At 37.6% G+C, this 17,643-nt stretch overlaps 1 protein-coding gene across 1 annotated transcript in view; it reads right to left on the bottom strand.

The window, feature by feature from the left end:
• The window catches only part of DNAJC13 (DnaJ heat shock protein family (Hsp40) member C13), a gene marked incomplete in the record, with an annotated part of 3,140,357 nt that extends 3,139,871 nt beyond the window's left edge, over positions 1 to 486 (bottom strand). Inside the window, 1 exon segment of the mRNA XM_044066722.1 lies at positions 289 to 486.
• Positions 487 to 17,643: the final 17,157 nt, after the last annotated feature.

Below are 17,643 nucleotides of genomic sequence, written 5' to 3' on the forward strand. Positions count from 1 at the left end.
GTGCTGAAGCCTGTCCGGCACAAGATATTCAGCCAGACAAGCATTAAGTCCCATCTTCCACGTCTCTAAAAGAGCACGGCAAAGAAAAAGCGCAACATGACAGCGACTACTGAACGGGGCACCAAGTTTTACCGTACCTACCCTCTAGAACATAGTAGCAGCAGGCCTTTCCGGGGCAGTTAGGGTACTGACATGCAGACAGTGCCACTTTAAACCCGTTCACGTGAACTACACAGCTCTAGCTAATCAACATAAGCACAACATATTATGGCCCTCTGATGTGCATACCTTTTAATTTACCAGCATGCACCAATTTCTCCCGGTTCCTCTGACGGTTACTATAGAGCTGGTTAATCAGACTTCCTCTGACATTTGCTGGAAGATAAGTTCCTGTTTCAGACCTCGTTTTCTCATTCCCTTACTGAATCAGGAGGCTGCCATCTTCACATACCGTGGGAGATGGTATCACGCATGCGCGTTCTACAGCTGTCATGGGACAGTCAGCTGATGTTCTTGATTTAAACTGGAAAATTAGTTGGTGCCGCGGTACAACGAATTGGTAGTATTATATGTTCAGTACTTCTCAACTGTCCCTACTTTTAGACATTTGCCCCGTCTCTTTTATTTATTTTTTGCGAAAGAGCTGTGAATTATAATTACAGATTTATTTTACTTCAGACAAGTACATGCTAATTCACATCTTTTTTCCTATCATCTTAGTTAAAGAATTAGTATTTTTTTAAAAAGTCCATAATGTGGTGCTTTTCTGTATTTTTTTTTTTTTTTTTTGCTTTCTTCCCCAGTAATGGAGGTAAAAGATGGGCACTGGCAGTCATTAAAATGTATACTGTTTCGGAGAATAAAACCTAGAAATGGCTCTTCAAGTTTCGTTTTCTGTTCAGGTTGCATTTCCCCGGCAAATAGCACGCTTTACTTAAATCTATTGTTCATAAATGGTAACGCCTGTTTCACATGAGAGTTAATCCAAACGATAAGCATACATTTAGTGTTGCCACCTTTTCAAATGCCCAATGTGGGACTTTTTTTTCTAGAAACATGAGATTGCAACACAAAACATACACGCGGCCATTGCAAAGGACAGAACTTCACTTTTTTGCCAAAATAAAAGCTTAATTTAATTTTTCCCCCTCAAGACATGTCCCTCGGAAAGAAGGGCAGGTGGTAACCCTACGTACATGTCGTGACTAGAAATTCTAAATATTTTTGACGATTTAACAGCTTTAATTAAAACAGAGCTTTAGTAGAAATACCAACATCGAGTCTTTGCTTATTGAAACTAATCTGGGAAACATTCACAAGCTATTATGCGTTAGTTTAGTATCTCAACATTTCTTTTCTTTTTTTCCTAATTAAGAAGCTCTGGGCAGACTAACACATAGTCATTGAAACAAAAGCGCATTATTACTTCTCCGATAAAATGTTTCACCACTAACAAAGTTTTGTTTTGTTTTATCCATTTGTTAATTGATGTAGTCCAGCTGGGCACGAAACCCATTAACGTGCAAGTATAAATGCTAGTTCACAAAAGTAAGTAAAAAGTGAAAAAAAATTGTGAACAATAACTTAGCTGCATACATACAGCTATATAGAACTACAGGTATGCGGTATTATTTGCAAACACCAAAAAACATTTTGATATTGGCTCACAATTTACATTCATAATGCCTAAGTATATTCAGTCAATAAGACAATTTCAGTCAGGAGAGCAATAATTCTAAATTTGGTATACAGCATCATGCAGAAAAGTAAGAAAATATGTATAGTATAGTCTATCAGCAAGTGAGCTTGGGTCAGACAGTAGAGACACCGTTGCAATTCCGGTACATGGCATGAAAATGGAAAATCTATAGGGCAGTTTGGTGTTGTCAACTATCTAATTAGCATATATGCTTTGTGGAATGTTCCACCTCTAGCAGCCTAGACACATCCTTGCATTCTAGAGTATTTTCTGAAACATCAGTTTAAAAGCATAAGCTAAACAAATCAAGTATTTTGTGAACAATTAAAGCTACTAAAACTGTAAAAATTGCAATATTTTCAGTAAGATGTATCCCATACAATAACAGTACGTGCATTCATAGTCTTTCCATACATACTATATTATAATGCACACAAACCCAGAGTTATATTTTTGTTAAACTTTCATAAACAAATTAAACAACCTACACATATATGGTTAGAATACTTTTGTTAGGCAGAAATAAGCTTTGACATGACAGAAGGTCTTTTCTTGACACACATTTATTGAGCTATTTACAGAAATAGTCCAACATATGCTTGATTGTATAATTAGTTATATAAATAACACCAAATATCTCTCAAGATTTGTAGCTTGCAGTGCAAGTATCAGTGATAGTTTCTTTCGACAATATCTGTTTCACCAGATGCCATTCAATAGTTTGTAAGTCACTTGTTTTTCTAAGTATTAAGTACATATGGAAATATTGCTTAGTGTCATAATTACTCACAACAACAACAAAAACTTGCAGTATTTCCAGTATATTGTGATATAAATGGACATTGGCAATGAATTTTCCTGTCTCCCGCTATAGCATTTCATACTTGTATGTCTCTCAGTTATGAAAACATGAACAAAAATATGAAAATATGAATAATAAATGACAAAAAAGTGATTAACTTCTCTATTGTAGGACACCCTACATTAACAATCTTAATGTAATTTTATTATTCCTTCCCCTTTCTAATTCTATTATTAGTTTATTATTAGCTTATTATTAGTCACTTAGTTAAAGAAGCCAGATCCAAAATAAAGTCTGGATGCCATAAGGAGCTATGGGTGTTAACTGGACAACACCAAAAAAGGTGCTATAGGCTATATTATGTATGGAAGTTACTAGTCAAAGTCTATAAGGTATAAGAGGTAAAGCAATGGTATCATATATATATATATATATATATATATATATATATATATATATATATATATATTAGAGTGACTGGTTTACTTAGAGTAGTTAGTAGCTAATACAAAGGTGATGTGAATGCTTTTAGAATATGAGTATTGCTGACTGCTTAAAGAGATTAATTAATTTATTTTTATTTATTTTACATTTGTGTACTGGGAAAGTCCGATTGGACAAAATGTCCTTTTCAGTGGAGGCCCAGAGAGAAAAGCTCCACATCTTTAAATAGCAGTACGATAAATATACAATGTACGGATACAAATGTTATCCGTGGTGGTGGTGCTGCGGTAGCATTGTCACCTCACAGTAAAACGCTGTCCGGTTCGATTCTCAACTAGAGCGTCTTCTGCGTGGAGATATGTGTGAATGGGCATACTTTCGTTGAAGGTTGTGCATCAGAGATGGTAACTCAGCACGTAAAAATCAACTACCAATCATTAGCGGACTGGAGTTCCTCTGTGGCGACCCCTAACCGGGAAAAGCCGAAAGACACAAACAAACAGATACAAATGTTGATTCAATCTCAGATACAAGCACAAAATGAAAAATACATGTTATACATTTGACTAATACAATCGTATAGTCTAGGTAGGAATACAACGAATAGTAGTGCTGTGATTGAAGGTAAAAAGAAACTAGCAAGTTAAGAATACCTATGCTTGGTAGGGTATACTGTTCAAATACAAAAATAACAGGTTGGGTTCTTTTAGCTGCCTTAAAGAATTAAAGATTAAAGAAGTGAAATTTTAATTAGTAGAGATTGGCTTGATTAAAGTAAAGGCACTAGGTAAGGAGATTAGTAGTGTAGTATGGTATGGTTAAATGGATATGGATTGACGAGTTGTACGAATTCTTTAGACATTATGTGCTCTTCCTAACTTTTCTTATGGCAACATACAAGACGTATCTTTAGAAGCAGTATGTAAATATGTGTAGTAAGTAGTAATTCAGTTGTATTGAAAATATAGTTAATTTATTATCAGAGTTGTAGTAATTATGATTGTAATTTAGAATATAAGCAGTCCCATGTAGATGCAAGGACATATTTTAGTTTCTTGCAGAACAATTTGTAGTTTGAGTCTAATAATTTGGCAGATACGTGTGAATGCAGGGTGTCAGTGGGCAAATTTGGAGAATATGTTTTCTGTTTCTTTAGGGAAAGTGTTTAGGAACACTCTGTGGGCTCTTTACAGGCCTGAGTCACCACAGCAGGTGCAAGTAGGAAATGTCTCTGCTAACACAAATGTTAGACCCTTGGAACCACTCAAAGAATCTCGCCTTTCCTTGATTAATAAAGTATTTTAATGTGTGTGTATCTTTCTCTGATTTGATTGACATATCTGCTTACAGATGAACCACAACCAGCAGCTACAGTACAACTATACTTGAAATCTCTATATGAGAGTGTTTCTCAAATGGTGAAGTCAGGCAACTTAGAAAAGTCCCAGGAAAGTTTGAAAACATTACATATTTAATACATTTCTAAGTGTAAGAGTATAACTGTCAGTGTATATTTTATTCACACTTCATCAACAAGGTGGGTGAAACTGGTTTGGGGCATCTTTTCCACAAGGCAGAACAAAAAAGGGAACATATGAAGAATATCTTTGTAGTGTACTGGATTATAAATTATAATACAGAATGTATTATAAAATGTACTTACAGTACAGGATATCTACACCATTAGCAATAAAAAGCAGAATATGCAGTTAACAGAAAAAAAGTAATAGGGTAACTTGAAGGTGTGTACTAAGATAATAATATAGACATTACTAACACAAGTATCATATGAAGTCAGAGTGAAGTCAAAAAAAGATATCTGTTTAAACAGCTTTAAATAGTGTCAGCAGACAGGTTATTTATTTAACAGGTAAAAGTGAAGAGGAGACTTTATTTATTTATGTATGCAAGTATGTTTTTATGCATATGTATGTATTTGTTTGTTTGTTAACCACAATAATGGACTGATCCATTGAAGACCCATTTCAGCCACGACCTAAGAGATACAATAAAGAAAGAGTAAAATAGCTGCAATACAACTCAGCATGAATACAAAAGTACTATAGACTTAAGGCATCATTTTAGAGTATGATTCAGATATATAATTGCACATAGTACAATTGCTGAGTGAAGCAACACAGGATTAAATTTACAATCAAACAGTATAAGTCTAGAAATAAATACACACTATATATAAATGTACAGTTCATTACTGCATCCTTTGTGAAGAACCTTTATTGCATTTTGAGTTAGATCTAAAGTTAGTTGGTTGTTTTATACTATAGATAATACAGAATAGGTGAATAGTAGATCCAGGAAATCTGGAAGAAAAGGGAAGATTTGGAAGTGAGTTTATGCTATCAGTGGATTTTAAAGCAGATGTGGCCTTACAGGTGTCCCTTTCTGCTAAGGAGGTTAGTAATTTTTCTCTGACCTTTTTTTTTTGTAGATGGAAAAATTGCACATCTCATAACTGGAGAAGGCATGTTCAGATGAAGAGAGTGAGTTTTTAGCCTTGACCAGTACAAAGAGCATAGTTGGCCTGTGAGTGGAGCTGATGCATAGTCTGTGCCTAAGATGAGGGGTGGAGGTTTTATGGACAAGAGAAAGGAGCAAATACTCTTTAATAGGAAGACTGTAACACTGTGAAGATCTACTGTGCTATTTAATTGTTTTATGCACTTTTTCAAATATTCAGATGTTTTTTTTCCTAATTGCTGTAAGGGCTGTTGCTCTAAAGTAATTACAGTGTATCTAGCTGAATTGTAACGTCCGTTCCAGCTAAGTATTTGTTGTTCTCAGCACTTGGGCTCCAAACCAATAATTTTACATTAAGAGAGTCTAAGTCTGTACTCTTGTGGCAGGAGAAGGCTGATTTCACCAATCTGCATAGCTGGCTTAAGGCATCAGTGAACCCTGCAGTCACTGGGGCCCCCTGTTCCTGGGGGTCCCCAACCACAGCAAGTTATTTTATCTTGGTATTTTGTAACATGTCTGTAAAACCAACAAAAGCTAGTACAGCTTAACAAACCAGACGGGTAATAACTCTTATTTATATCTCCTTTAGGATTCAAAGATATCTCTAATTATAGAAACAGTGTTGTATCAAGTAACAGGCTTCACAATTCCATTAAATATTTTACCAATGACATGCTGACCCTGGCTTAGTTAAACCCAGCTGACAGACATTCTCTCCACTAAAACTAACAACATAGCCAACTTCAGGTACCTGCAATACCTGTGACTGCAGGTGCCCCCCCTTAATCATTCTTGACTGTGTGGGTGCCCCACAAAAGCTGCTGCTGGTTGGGGAAAAATGAGGAGAAAAAAATGTATTAATTTCCTGATTATGCTCTTTAGCCTGAACAGGGCTGAGATATGACCCTGTTAGGATAAAACTGATAATGAACATGAGCAAGGAAAGCTCTAGAGAGATCAACAACCCAGAGTGACTAATCTCAGTGCAAATCTTGGATTTTAAGAAGAGTTGATGCTTTTGATCTTCAGGAATGTTTTTCTCTTTCAGGGAATTTTATAAATGCTGGCAGAACCAGATACTACAGCTTTCAACATGTTTGCTCAAGAGTTCAGGGTAAAGCCAAAAATAATAACAGAATAAGGCTCAAAATCAGAAACACGTTTTATATGTTAATTTAATTCCCTTAAAAAGTAAGTAGAATAACACCTTTTGCAGCAACATGCACTTTTTTGACAATAAGATGTATAAAACTCTGATGTCTGAATTTATTGACTGCCTGTAATACTGAATGATTTACCAGCAAATAAAAACTTTTTTATGAAAGACAGGGCAAAATTATGAGCAAAATCAGGGAAGATATGTGAAACCAGAGATGGTGACAAGTACACATTACTACTCAATGAGGTAAATAAAAGTGACTTACCCCTGCTGCTATTTGATGACTGCTAAACAACAGCCACTGATCTGGTGCAGGGGTGCTAGTGTTGCACAACTTATTTCTATTTGCTGAAATAAGTACAAAACTAGTATTGCTATGGATTATGCATGTGTGTGTGTGTGTGTGTGTGTGTGTGTGTGTGTGTGTGTGTGTGTGTAAAACATATCACTGATTTTTATCTGTGCACACACCCAATAATGCCAGGACACATTCATTATTCCTCTGGGTATCAGTAAAAATGCAGCTAACAAGTAATTATATTTCAAAAGTTAGGCATAAATTATATCACAGAAGATTCAAACACTTAGATATTCTAAGAGTCTAGTGTCCCCTACTCCGCAGACTGTATAAATGGATATAGGGGGCTCCGTTAATCATCCTTGAGTGTGTGTGGGGACCACACAAAACTGTTGCTAGTTGGGGAAAAATGAAGAGAAAAACATACAGATATGACCCTCTTAGGAAAATGCAGATAATGGCCTCTGCTCTCAACTGCACCCATTCTAAAACAAGCCCTGCTCAGATGTGTGTGTACAGAAGGCTGCTGTAGGTTATGTGTGTGTGTGGGGGGGGGGGGGGGGGGCTGGGGCTGGGGATTGTATGGTTATTAAGTCTTTAATTTTCATCACAGTCAAACCTTAGAGATGTGCACAGAAGGTCATTATAGCTTGTGTTTGGGCTGAGGACAATGTGGTCATGGTTTCTTTCACTTTTTTCATAGACCTCAGATCAGAGGTGTACAAAGAAGGTTATTTTGTTTGTGTAGGGGCAGTGTACTCTCTAGAGGCAACAAAGGAGAATACATTACTGTAATCATTATTTTTCCACTTTCCTCACAAGCAGACATCAGCCACGTATACAGGTGACTACCTTTGGGTGTTACAGATGAAGAGTGAGGAGGCATGCTACGTATGTCAACAGACACTTGAAATACATGACTGTGGCAATCTGAACCTCTCCTTTCATCCCAATCTAACACCATGGATATGCATAAGTAGTGACTGTCTTTTCTGAGGGATTGGGGGGCAGGCAGTATTCCCAGACAGGACATGTGTATCCTCACAATAACTGGCTTGTTAGTTTATTGTGAGCTACCATTTTGTCAGCTTTGGGCACAACTTATGTGTTCCTTGAAAGGAAAAAAATAAGATTGAAATTCTTTTCTTATTTGTGATTTTTGTTTAGGTCACCATTGGATTAAAAAGTTGGGAAATATTCTAAATTGCATCCCAGAGCATCTCTAACCCTATGGCTTCTTGGGCCCTGGCTTATTTGTTATTTCCTAAATGTTTATTACTGTGCTGTCTTGGTCAGGGAAGGTGTGTTGAAAGGATGCAAGGAAAACTAAAGCTGAACAGCAACACTGAACTTCTTTCCTTAATCCTAATTTCTGTTTAAGATATCAATGGATGAAAATTTTGTATAAAAAGAAAAAAAAAAAACTCTAAAATACACTTCAGAGCATATAGAAAGTTATGGCTTCTTGAAAAATCTGAAAAGTAGGCAAAATGTTAGAAGTGGAAGAAAAAAAGCACGTGTATAGTATGGGAATCCCAAGATGGAGGAAACAGAGGGGAGGACTGAAGGGTGTGGGGGTCTGAAACAGTAGGCCTAGGGTGATATTTCACCTAAGTCCATACCTGCACATAGAGTTGTTGTAATACATCATTGTTGCATCTAAATGCCAGAAGCTGTAAATGTCTCTCTATGAGATGGGCCAACATAATATGGTATTTTATGTCAGTGGTCTCTGGCTGACTAAATTTGCAGATGATTGCAAATTAGGAGCTGTCATTGAATCTCACACTGACACAAATGTTCTTCAGAAGGGGCTGACACAGACAAACAACTGGTGTCAGAGCCATGGACTAAAACTAAATGCCAAGAAATACATAACAGTAGCCTTTGGGAAGTCATCCATCCCTGGTAACTATCATATTGACAACACAACCCTTAGATATGACCCAGTAGTCAGGGACTTAGGAACACACATAGATAGTAATCTAGCCTTTGACCATCATGTGTCTACAGTGGTGAAGAAATCATTGTATATTGCTCAACTTATAAACAAAGGTATGGCATCTAAGTCCAAGGAAGTCATTGTTCCACTGTATTCAGCATTCATCAGACCTATCATTGAGTACAATGCCCCCTTTGGTATGTACTTAACCAGGCATATCCAACAATTGGAACATCTACGGACCTTCCTCACTAAAAGAATATACGGAGTCAGTAAAATGTCCTATACAGACTGCCTCAGGGCCGTATCCCTGTATTCTGTCTTCTACAGGAATTTGAGGGGAGATATATGCCTGATACATAGGGCATTGTCAGACCCCACTCTGATGGACTTCCTGCATATCCACAAAACAAATAGCACCAGAATTACCCATTCTAAAGACTTAAACCTTGCCTGTGATATAAATAACACCTGCTGGAGAGATAGGTATGCATCCCAGAGACTATCACATCTATGGAACAGGGTCCCCATCCATGTGAAGCAGAGTTCCTCCCTAACCCAAGTGCAACTTGGACAATTGGATGAGAAACCGGAAATTCATCCCTGGTATGGCACCTGCATCTCTGATGGACACAGGTAACCTGTAAATTGTTCATCTCCCAAACCCCTGGTTATATTTATCAAGGGTATCAGAACTTGTCAGAAATTTGGGATGCATTTGGGATGTATGGCTAGGCTTAAAAAGGCCCTTGTGGTCGTTAGCCTTGTAAACATCTATGAACCTATGAACCTATATAGGCCTGTTGTACTGTAAGAGCATTGTAGCCACAGGTCAGTCTGTGCATACTACTCCTAAATGTTTGCAACATGAGCTAAAAGGTTGCTTATCAGGGGTGGCAGTGACAGGTGATACTTAGACTGGAAGTGCTTGTAGGGGCCCCAACTTAACATTTGCTGAGGCCCCAAAAATGCTAACTCTAGTCCTGCCTATCTGAGCTAGGAATTCCTTGTAGGAATCTCATTCTGTGCTTATCTGATTGGCCTGTGGGCTTAGTTAATGTTAAAATTGTTTTTCTCAAACTGTATTTAAGCCTCACATTTTAGCAAAGTTGTTCTTCATGCAGCAGCAGTTTGTGGTGCATTGTATATATGCAAATGCCAAAGTTGAAATTTCCCTATAAGTCTACCTTGGAACTTTACACCAGTTCTGCGGCACTTACCAGGCAACTATTTTGTGCAGTGAGCAGCAGTTATGCATCCAATTAAGAAAATTTTAGTTTAGGACCCCAGACTATCACTGCTCAGTCAGCATCTGGTTTGGGTGCTGGGAAGCAATGTAGGATAGGTTAGCTGCAGATTTCAACAAGTAAGCACCCCATCTTGTCCGGTTATAAGCACCTACCACTCCTATCCTTTGCAAGTACATTAGACCAGCAACCATGGATGAGCACTTTCCTACCATCTGTTTCCAGCCTGGTGGACCCCTGGTCTTAATAGGTTGTACAACAAAAGAAAGAAAATCCTGTTGAGAAGTAAGAGGGAATGTGTACAACAAAGCAGTAAGTCCCTCATTAGTATGAATAAGTGAATCAGGAAACTAGTAAAGTCTCTGAAAGCTGATTTTGATGTAAAAATAGCATCCAATGCTAAGGATAATCAGAAGGCATTCTTCAGTTATGTTTGCAATCTTAAGGGCAACACCCAACAATGTGTGGAACTAGTTATAGAATGCATGTCCAATACTCAGCCAGTAGGTATAGCAAATCTGCTGGCTGATAAATTCAGCTCAGACTTCACTCCGTCATCACCCCCAGTTCCCCCCAAAGAAATCTGCCAGTTATCACCAATGAAAAAGTAGCCACAGCCCTTTCTAAACCTAAAAACATGACATCTATGGGGCTCGACAATATACCAGGTTACCTCTTAAATAGTTTAAATCAGGACCTATCAGGTTCAATAAGAACTTTGTTTAACCACAGCCTCCAAACCAGCTTTGTTCTAATAGTGTGGAGAACAGCTACAGTCATCCAGCTGCATATGGGAGGACCGTCAACTGACCTATGAAATTACAGACCCATAAGCTTGACTAGCCTTGTTTGTAAGGACACGGAAAGAATAATTATGGGCCTGATAAATAAGGAAATAGGAAACCTCTAAACACTGGACCTGACCCAATTCATCTTCATCAAGGGCAGATCATGCCTACTAAATCTGGTGTATTTAATTGAGAAAGTCAACAAGGCCATGGGTGAGGGCAAAACAGTGCATACTACCTATCTTGACCAGGCCAAGGCATGTGACACAATTCCTCACTCAGGTATTATAAGTGAACTCACAAAATTGGGCATAAATCCCTATGTTACCAGATGGATAGCCAGTTGGCTCAAGGACAGGACACATGGTCAAAGTCTGTGACTGAAGCTCAAGCAAGAGGCCAGTTACTAGTGTTTTGCCACAGGGCTCTGTGCTGGGACCACTCCTGTTTGTAATTTACTTCTTGAACACCAAGGCCAATGTGGAAGGCCTCTGGATGAGAAAGTTTGCAAATAACTGCAAGCTGAGTGAAATCACAGAATCCTCCAGTGATGTAGATATCATACAGAAGGGTCTAAATCAGGCAAATGACTGGTATCAGAACCATGGCCTGAAAATAAATGGTAATAAATGCATTATCATACCTTTTGGGAAATCAAATATCTCTGCTAACTACAATATTAACAACACACCCTTAACAGTAAACTCAGAGGTAAAGGATCTGGGCACACAGCTAGATAGTAGCCTGAACTTTGACAATTTCATGTCCACAGTGGTGAGTAAGTCATTCTGTCTGGCACAGCTTATAAGCATGAGCATGGCATCCAGATCCAGGAAGATTGCAGTCCCACTGAACACGGAACTCAGACTGATAACTGAATAGAATGTCCCTTTCGAACTGTACTTGACTAGGCACCTACTACAGCTGGCGTGACCTCAGAGACTCCTCAGTAGAAAAATTCAGGGTGTTAACAACATGTCATCTGTCCTGTGCAGATAGACTAAAAGCCCTTTCCCTTTACTCTATCTCTTATTGACTATTAAGGGATGACCTATTCTTGACCTACAAGGCACTCATAAATCCAGGCTTGATGGAGTTATTGCCGCAAGACAAACAGTATGATGGTCACCCATTCCAGGGATTTGAACTTAGCCAGTGAGTCAAACAGAACTTGCTGAAGAGACAGATGCATGTCCCAGATATTGCCACTTCTTTGGAATGACATTCATTGATACACCATGGTGCAAACTTCAGATTTACAATTATTGACAGGATTGTTGGTAATAGGACTAATAAAGCTGGTTGGCACTCTATATTGAATACAAAAGAAAAAAAAGTGGATCATTAAGCTGGGTGGTTTATTTCCATAAGGTCTGAATGCTTCATTTTTGTTGATAGGCTATTGTATAAATGGACATTAACTTTATGGAATTCTGAATCACATTTTACACTGATGAAGGCTATCTAAGTGTTTTTCAGCTGAAACCAGTCTAATGGAGTTTCATTTATATATGTTTTAATAAAGCACATGGTATATCACTGTCTGCTGGCCTTTGATTTTTAAATTTGAATTGCAAAATCACACCAGGGATGGCACCCATATACCTTATGAAGAGAGGCAATCTATAAAATCTGAATAATACTCAAGGCCTAGGCACAAACCTATGACTTTCTCCTGCCCCTAGGGGGCCCCGTACTGGGTACATTTGAGTTGCTAAGCTTGTAAAGGCTCTTGTGCTATTAGTCTAGTAATCTCCTATGAAGACAGCTGGCTCTTTGGAGTGTGATGTAGTGATGTTCAATTTTAGAAGATAGCAGGATGAATCCACATATTTTATTTGAGAGAGTTTGGAAGTCTTTAAGTATTTTTTGATGGGGTGTAGGCAAGTAATCGGAAGAATTATTCTAACTGAAAGTCTGGTTGCACAGTTTTGATTGAGTATTTTTAGGGCATACTTTACAAGCTGTGGAGCATGTGAGGGAGCCTGAAAGAGCATTTCTGAAGATTCAGAGAGTAGGGATGCAGCCAATGGTATGTTTGGGTGGTTCCATACAGTGGGACCACATTTGAAAATGGATGCTTTGATGTATGAGAAAATAAATCTGCATCTTTTTAAAGTCTACAGCTCAGCCTGTTGTGACCTGAAATGGTAAGAAGAGATGTGAATGGAACATTTGTTAGCGAACTAATAGAAGAAGTTCAGGTTAAGAATGGCAAATAAGATGGCAACTCTTTCATTAATTAGAAGATAGTGTGTGTGTCCTTTGGAAGGTGACAGTAGTGTAAGTTTTGTTTGGAGATCACCTTAGCAATACCAAGAAGTGTTTTTGGACTGAGCAGTCCAGTGAATTTTAAGCAGATTTAAGCTGTTAGAGAGCTTTGATCATTTTGTAGTGTGCATGTGTAGATGTGCATGTTTATATGCTTTTCGGAGCAAATAAAACTTAAAGTTTTGAAACTAGTAATAATTAATACCTTCAGATTCTATTAAGATCACTGATTCTCAATGTGATCAGCTGCAAAAAAGTTCATATGTACAAATATATAAAACTATTGTATGATTTTGTCCTTTATGTTTACGTATTCATTTATTTATTTGTCTTTTTTAAATGAGTAGGTGAGTTGGTCCTGAGAACCTTTTCAGCCATGACCTGGGTTCCAGATGCAATTACAGTACATTATACAGTTGAGTTGAGGCAGGTAGTAACACATGAATATACCAAAGTAAGTTCAAACAGTTTTTATGATCTTTCAGCATAATAATGCACAGGACTAATAGCGGATAAGTTAATGGCTAAGCTTCAGGAATGCTACACTGTAGCAATCACCACCTTCAGATTGTAGAGGAACAGTAGTGAGAAATGTAATACTAAACAACCTTGAGTATGGTCTTGCAATAATAGTGGTATAGTCCAATCAAAACACTCTTTTACCATCAATTACTATTAAGAAAATCTACAGATTATCTATTGTAGCCCTCAAAACTGAGCATCATTGCATTAACTGGCTACTAGGTATGTTATGAGCAACTCCCCTCTTATCAACACTAACCTTTAATATAACTCATAAGGGTTGCTTTTCCTCACTAAGATAACAAGATAATATATGGACCTTGCCTTACAATCTTAGAACAAATATATATGAATCTCAGACACCGCATATACCATATTGTAGGTTAGCAATAAGGGAAAAAAGCTTTGGGAAAATTGCCACCACAATTTGCAATGATTTATCTAATGATAGTAGAAATAAAACAAAAACTGCATTTTTATGAGCACTTTATTAGGCACATGTGGAGGAGGCTAGCAACTGTTACTGTTTTACAGATACTGGTTAATAAGAAATTAACATAAGCTAAAATAATAAGGTGCTCTTTTCATCTGTATTCTTTGGTCCTTTACTTAACTTCTTAGATTAGTTACTGATAAACCAAATAATTTGTACCTTTATGCTTTTATAAAACTTCCATTTCAGTCATTTCTATTCCTTTTAATCAATGTATTTTAAATATATCGGCGTTTTTCTTTTGCTGTACATTAAATCCACAGCATTTATATACTATTTGAATTTGGACAGTTTTTTTATATTTATTAATTTTTTTCATTGTAAGAATGAATTTCTTACACATACACTAAAGTGATGTGTAAGTAAAACTGTAAATGTAGAAATCAATGTTTGATTTAAGTTGTTTGTTGAAACTGATGTAAAAAATAGATTTTAAATATTAAGTGTTGGTTTTTCATTACTGTTAAAATTATGTCACCTGTAACATTTAAAGCATTGCTCTGCCTTTGGCCCAAGTTGTGACCGAAAGAGTCATTGAACTAGACCATCTACCCTGTAAACAAAACAAACAAATAAATAAATAAATATGTGTGCAGTATGAGGGAGAGAACAAGAATGACTCCAAAATATCTGTATGAGATGACATTAAAGATGGAACTATAACTCCAAAACCCTTTATAAGGTGGCATAACTGCAACAGGTCTCTAGAATGAAGGTACAGAAGAGGATACAATCTTTGATAAATTCTTTGAGTATAGCAAAGAACATGAAGTTGGTTTAAAAGCATTTACTAAGAGCTTGTTATCAGTCAGTCAAACAAATGGTTTATTAAAGTCTGCCTCTGTTACCCTTTGAATTTGATGCTGTCTTTACTGTCCTTTAGGAGGAGGAACTCACTGGCATATAGGTTCATAGGTACCTACTAGACTATTGATTTGTGAGGATCTTAAAAAGACTAGTCTTACATTTCCATGGTACCTTTTTGTTTCTTGTGTTTTGTGTATGAATAACACAGATGCAGGCAGAACAAGGATATGGTGGGACATTTACTTGTTGCCCCTCTCCATGAGGGACATGTGTGCTAAACCAGGGGTGAATTTGTGGTTTTCCATTCATTTGTCCAAATTACATTTGAATAATAGAACTTTGCTTTATGTGGAGTGGGAGACTGTTCCATAAAAGTGGTATTCTCTGTGACACATACCTTGCCCTATGACATGTCCTATTTATGTTGCAAAAGAGACTGAGATCTCTTGAGTGGGTGTTCACACTACCTTTGGACTTGTGAATGTGTTATAGGTCACAAAGGATAGGGTCTGTTGAGGGTCTATACTCAGGAAAGAGTTTGCCTCTTAACAGCCTGTATATACACTGAGAAGAGGGACAAGGCTATGAGTCTATATATTTTTTATGATTTAGACCCTTGATTTTTTCTTTTTTAGTGAGAAAGTGTAGTAAGAATCTTTGTGTTCAACATCTTTGTATCATGTATAGTAAGGGTTAAAATGTGAAATTGCATTGCAAGCAAAGAAGCAAGTCAAAATAAGTTGTTTTTCTTGTAAAGAATTTGCTGACCAAAGAGGAATGCACAGATGCTACCTTGGTCCAGGCACAAGCTTATCTTGTGTCTGACCTCTGACCATCTAAGGCTCCAGTATGTGAATTTATAGCCTTGACTGAAATTCCTTGTCTAGTAACCAGCTGCTGTGTACGTGAAGAAGAGGGTATAAAAACCCATGTAAAGTGTACAGAAATTGGACTGCTGACATACCATGTACTTTGTAGCATGTCTCCATGCATGTAAAATAAACCTTTTCACTTACTTTTATCTGCATGATTCTTCCAGTATATGTTAAGAGTATTAAAATCTTTTGCCATTTCTGGTGCCCAAGACCGTGGGGCCACCTCTTCACGGTACGAATCGCATAAGAGGGACTGAAAAACCTGTACAGGAAGGGGAGAACGAATCTCGGGCTCCCTTGAATGGAAAGACCTCCGACGAAGAAGTCGTAAGTAGAGGCCAGTCACTCTTAGATTCGATCTGTGGGACGGTGACGAACAGGGCGGAAGAACCGCAGAAAGGTAAGCGTAACATTTTTTTCTTTTCTTTTTGTATTGTTCTCTTTTTTAAAGAACAAAAGGGACTAGTCATAAGGGAATCGTCTTTTGATTTAATTTTACAAAAGTACGATAGAGATCTCAGGAAAAGGAAACTAATTTTTCTCTAAGAGTAGAAAAATGGGAGACAGGAAGTAGTTGTTGTAGGTGCAGCAACCGCTTAAACAAAAGAACCGAGGATGAACAATATATGCTCAACCTACATCCAAAGAATTTAAAATTTAAAAAAAAATGGAAAAAGGATTATGAGTTTAGTGGAAATCTAAACAAATTAGAATGTCAAAATTTGGTAAAAAGTTTACGTAAGAATGCAGGAAATAAGGTTAAAGAGCAAAAGAGAATAGGATTTCCCCAGGCTCAAAAGTGGTTAGAGGAAGCTAATAAAAATATAGAGAACTGCTTCAAAACAAAAAAACTGGTGACTCGAGTGCAAAAGATACATTTTTCATCCAAAAGGATGATAATGAAACATCTGCCGTCTGTCGCAAGGCGATGGCCCCACCCTTATATCCAGACCCGGAAACCCTTAAAACCAGTCCACCTCAGTATCAGGAAAGTGAAGAAGTGAGCCAAAGCAAAACCATACCTCCCGTAGTTTTACAAAAGCAGGCGGATGACACTCTGGACCTACGAACCCGTAGTATAGACAAATCAGAATGGAAACAAAAGGAAACTGAAGTCAATTCAGCATCCACAGAGTACCCCCTCATAGAAGTAGCAAATCCGCAAGTGGGTACGATCGGACAGGGTCCCACCATTTTTGTCTATCGACCCTGGATGCGGGAAGACATTCGAAAAGCCGTAGAAGGAATACCACACCCTAGGTTAGATATGACCAAGTTTTGTGAGGACGTCGCAGGCATGATAGAAAGTTATAAGCTAAATGCCGTAGAGTTGGAACAAGTAGTTCGACAAATTTTGGGTCCCGACTGGCACTTGGTCTGTAGGGACTGGGATCCCCTAACTAGAGTAGATAATAAACCACTTGCCCACAATTCGGACTCATACCAAAAGCAGGTCAAGGATTTACTAGACCGTATCTTGGACAAATGGAAGCCTAGGGCAGACTGGACCTGTATCAATAGATGTGTACAAGCAGACAATGAAAAAGTAGATAACTATTTGCAGAGACTTACCCAGTGCTTTGATAACCATAGTGGTATGCAAAAAGAAATAGATCAGTCAAAAGACTCCTCCTGTGAACAACAACTAAAAAATGCCTTTTTAAAAGGATGTAAAAGTGCTATTAGCAACTTTGTCCAAAAGCATATGATAGACCATCGGACAGCACATCTGCAGCCCCTACTGGAGTATGCAAGACATGCAGAAAAATATTTAGAAGAAAAGAAAAGAAAACAAGCTCAAACCTTTACGGTGAGCGA

This window comes from Protopterus annectens, chromosome 3.part1, assembly GCF_019279795.1.
Source record: "Protopterus annectens isolate FY-2018-M chromosome 3.part1, PAN1.0, whole genome shotgun sequence".
Classification (NCBI taxonomy): Eukaryota; Metazoa; Chordata; order Ceratodontiformes; family Protopteridae; genus Protopterus; species Protopterus annectens.